The sequence below is a fragment of the Myotis lucifugus genome, unplaced genomic scaffold (genome assembly GCF_000147115.1).
Source record: "Myotis lucifugus unplaced genomic scaffold, Myoluc2.0 scaffold_76, whole genome shotgun sequence".
Taxonomy (NCBI): domain Eukaryota; kingdom Metazoa; phylum Chordata; class Mammalia; order Chiroptera; family Vespertilionidae; genus Myotis; species Myotis lucifugus.
The window spans coordinates 4,144,117-4,148,616 of NW_005871124.1; the positions used below are offsets into that span (position 1 = coordinate 4,144,117).

The 4,500-nt window shown below is 38.3% G+C and overlaps 1 protein-coding gene across 12 annotated transcripts in view; it reads left to right on the forward strand.

Annotated features, from left to right (window-relative positions):
• The first annotated feature begins 77 nt into the window (after positions 1-77).
• Positions 78-4,500, forward strand: part of KDM6A (lysine demethylase 6A) — a 160,166-nt gene continuing 155,743 nt past the window's right edge. For 4 of the 12 annotated variants that reach the window (XM_014457428.2, XM_023755392.1, XM_023755390.1 and 1 more), the window contains exon 1: positions 79-240. The gene's annotated coding sequence lies outside the window, so the exon portion shown is untranslated. Of the gene's footprint in view, positions 241-4,500 lie in introns of all 12 variants that reach the window. The other 8 variants (XM_023755381.1, XM_023755384.1, XM_023755398.1 and 5 more) reach the window with 3 other exon arrangements.

Here is a 4,500-nt window from a genome sequence, read left to right on the forward strand (position 1 = left end):
CGGGGCCCGTGGCCGATCCGTAGCTCATTGTGCCCCGAGCGAGGACCGAGGGGCTTCCGGGAAACTATTTCCTGCCTCTGCTCGCCGGCTCCCCGGCGAAATCGCCCTCCGCTCGGAGCCGGAGGAGCGGGGACCGTAGCGCTTCGGGGCCGAGCCGAAGTGCGTCGGCAGAACTGCCGCTCCTCCAGCTTCTGCGGGGCTCAGACCGACGGTCTCTGTTCGGGTGCAGGGATCGGAAAGGTGTGCACATTGCCCCCCAATTTCCCACTGGCTGGCCTCCCCGGTTTGGACTCCTTTCCTGCAGGTGGGCTGGTTCGGGAGATCTGCTGGCAGCCCAAGGTTGTGGGCTTTCCTTTCCCCCGCTTCCAGAAGGGGGAAGTTGCACATAGTTGAGGGCGGTGAGGAGTTTGCATGGGGCCGTTGACATGCATCTCGATTGCTCTGTGTTTCCACCTGAAGTTAGGTGACTTGTTTACTTTTTGGCTCTTTCTGCTCTGGAAATCCTGCAGTTCTCTGTGAATGTGTTCTCTTCCTGGAACCTCGTTTCCTGTGTGTCTGACAGGGGAGGCCGGAGGGGAGGGGGGGCTCGGGGTGTAGTTTCTGTTTATTTGTGTGCAAAGTTGTGGGTACTGTCATTTAGTTAAGTAATGGCTGCTCCTATCGGCCCAAGATGGCGGGACAGGGTGGGAGGAGAAAGTGAAGGGGGGGGGGCGTTTAGGGGAGGGAGGAGAGGTAAACATGGAAATAAATAGTAGCGATGAATAGGCCTGTCTTTCGGAGTGTGTAGCTCGGTGGTATTCAATACAAATGATCCGAGATGATTTGCATATTGAATTCTTGTACCTTTCTCAAGCTTGGAAGCAACATTCATAAGCCTGGTAAATGCTTATCAACCTGTAGCACATTTAGTTAACCTTCCGTAAGCTATTGAACAAAGGCTGTGGAGTCTCCATCTGCCTACATCAGTTTGTGTCTCCTGAGCAAAACCGGATTGAAATAATATTTGTGTTCTTTTTTCTTAATTGGGACCGTGAAACTTGGGAGTGTGTGAGATAGGTGTTGCCATTAGACATTTCTTTTCCTAGCTGAAATCGGTGGCTTTGCATTTGACATCTAACTTTATTGTTGCAATTGACAAGAAAGTTTGAAATGACTAAAGCCTAGCATTTTATTCTTGAGGGTTTTTTTTTAGTTTTTTTAAATTTATTTAGTTGTCCTGAATTTTTGTCTGTAGTTTGGTTTAGGAGAGTCACCGATTCCTTTTATCTGTTATTACGCTTTTGTTTTTGTTTCAAACTAACTACATATAAAGGGTTTCAGTCACAATGACCAGAAAGCTAAACAGAAATAATCCTTTTCAGTAAGTCCAGTTCCTTTGACCCATACAGATAACTTGAATTAAACTGACTGTGTAGGTATTAATTGGCTTCATTATCGCTGGAAAAATGAACACTGGCGAGGTCTGAAATGATTTTAAGCATCAGTGATTTAAGCCTTGAAAAAAATTTTTCAATCTGAGTATTTAAAATATTTTATTTAAAAATACTTGGCTAACTGTCGACCTTGTCATTCCAAAAGATTAAACAGAGTAATTTAAATTTAAGAAGCATTGTTTTATTTTGGAGTGAATAATGCTGGTCTAATAATAGAGGGTTGCAATAATAGTTTGCAAAGATAATTCATTTGGAAAAGTTTGGCCAAATCGGGTGCTTTTGGTTACAGTAATGAAGAAATAAATGGATCTGATGTTTTATGTGGCTGATGTGTAAAATGCTAGTTGAAGATTTCGTATCTCAGAATGCTCACATTTAGATGGATGGTGCGTAACATTGGATTTCAGATTGTAATATTGAACCTTGAAGTTATTATGTACGATTGAATTTAAATTTTAAAGAACTGAACATTTTCTAATATTTTTTGTGAAAGTGTGTGTTACTTTCTTGGTGTTTGAATACAGTGACATCTTAAAAATGAGAAACTTGCAAAGCTTCATTATCTTTTGGGGAAGAATGAAGGCTTCATAAAATACTGGGTAATTTGATGAACTACTAAGTATTTTGTTGAGCTAAAGAAAGAAATCTTCATTAGTTCAGACTCAGTGCTTGTGAGGCCCTACCTATTTTGGTCAAGATTCATTAGTCTTAATATTAAAATAAAACATTCTAGAGTCTGTGCTTGCAGCTTCATGCAGTTCTTGGTTGCATCTTTGTGAGCTTGAATACACCAGTGAAATGTGTAATGTAAAGCTTGACATTATATAACCTTTGCACCATGTGTTTGAGTTGGATTCTGAATAGACTGAATGAGCTGGAGTCCTATAGGAAGTGTTGAATTATTTAGTTTCGTCCATCTTTTGAACAGTCCTGAGAAACAGTTTTTTTGTTTTGTTTTGTTTTTGTGGCATGTTGAACTATGTTGGTTTCAGAATTCTTATTCTCTGGAAGTATTAAAAACAAGAGTTGGCTTTTCTTTGTCAGGGTAGGTTCAGGCTACTTAGCTGAGGTCAAATAATGAAATTGAATAACTCCTACAATTCTCTTTTTAGCTAGGATTCTTGTCATTACCTCCCTCCCCAGACAAATTTAGTCTGCACCTTGTATAACTTTTTTCTTTCTGACAGAAACTTAGCTATTACTACTTGTTTTAAAAAATTTTTATTAAGTTTTTAAATTTAAATTTGTAGGTTTAAAAAAAGATAACGCTTGACTTAAGCTTTGAAAAGTTTAAAACCTTTAATAAGTAAGTGTCTCTTACTTGCCCCTGAATTTGTATGTTCCTTTTCTAGGTGTGAGGATATTTTATCCAAACTGCTGATTTTTCTTAGTCTCTGTATATTTTGTAAGATTTGTTTATATTAGAGTCATTGAAAGAATTTTTGTTTTTACATTTGCCATTTTATATATACTGCTTAGGGTTTTGGGTTAAAAAATAAATTAGTAATACAGCATATTATTTTTGTACTAATATCTTTAAAATATTTTTAAAGGATTGTAAACAGTGAGTGGTTGCTTAATCAGAGCATGATCCTGACCACTTTGCTCTTTAAACTAATGCTGATCATAAATCTTTTGGTAATATAAGAATTCAAGATTCAAAGTCTTTTTTACATTACAGTGGAGTTACTCAAAAGTAATTAAGAATGGAAACATTGAACAAATTAACTATGATCATTTTTTAAGTATTATTTGAAATCTGGGTTAATCTTATTTTCAGTTGGATAAGGGTTTGAGTTAAAGTATAATATCGAGTAATATATAGCATAAATATAGTAAGAGTATAAATATGGTAATATTATAGAGCATATTTATGGTAATAATATGCTAAATGCCTGGGGAATATTTTCAAATGCCATTATGGCTTTATTTTACTAAAATTTAAAAATTTTAAATTTATTTTTCACTTACATTTGACAACACAATATTAGTTTCAGGTGTACAACATAGTGATTAGACATTTAAAAATCTTATGAAGTGAGCACTTTGATAAGTCTATTACTCATCTGGCACCATATATCATTATTAAATACTATTAACTATTCTTTATGCTGTAATTTACATCTACGTGACTTTTTATAACTGGCAATTTTTATTTCTTAATCCTTCACTGTTTTCACCTTTCAGGGCTGGGGAACTATTGCTAAAATACATAGTTGTTCATTTTGAAGTTATTTTTATATTTGCATGTAGAAGATATGGGAAAATTATTAGGTCAGTTCTAGAGGTGGCTTTTAAAAATTATAATATTTGGATTATTGATGTTTAAAATTATTCTGTATTATGTGTGTTTTTTGATTACTGGGATTTAAAGAGATATATTTCCAGTGCTAAAGAAAGTTAGTGTTTGGGTTACAAAAGTAACCACAGAATGTCATGCTTTGTGTTTGAAAGTTAAGTCTTTAATTTAATGAGTTTTAAAAAGTATTTTCTAGTTTGGAAAGTTGTCTTCTAAGCAGTTATAATCATTGTTGTTTACCTGGACAGAGTCTCATGCAGTTAGTACACGTTTGCTAAAATTTTGATACATCCCTGGTAATAAGAGATTACCAAAAATGTTTGCATATTCAGGCACACCAATTAGAGCTGCAGGAACGAATCTATCTATACTAATAAAAGGGTAATATGCTAATTAGACTGGGAGACCTTCCAGACATCCTTCCAGACATCCTTCCAGAAAGCTATGGTGGCGGGGCTGAGGCAGAGGCAGTTAGGGGTGAGCAGGCCAGCAGGTGGGGGCAGTTGGGGGTGAGCAGGCTGGCGGGGGGGCAGTTGGGGGCGTGCAGGCCGGCAGAGGGGCCAGTTGAGGATGATCAGGCCGGCAGGGGGGGCAGTTAGGGGTGATCAGACCAGAAGGGGGGGCAGTTGGGGGCAATCAGGCTGGCAGGCAGAGTGGTTAGGGGTGATCAGGCAGGTAGGCCAGTGAACGGTTAGGAGCCAGTGGTCCCGGATTGTGAGAGGGATATCCGACTGGGATTGAGCCTAAACTGGCAGTAGGACATCCCCG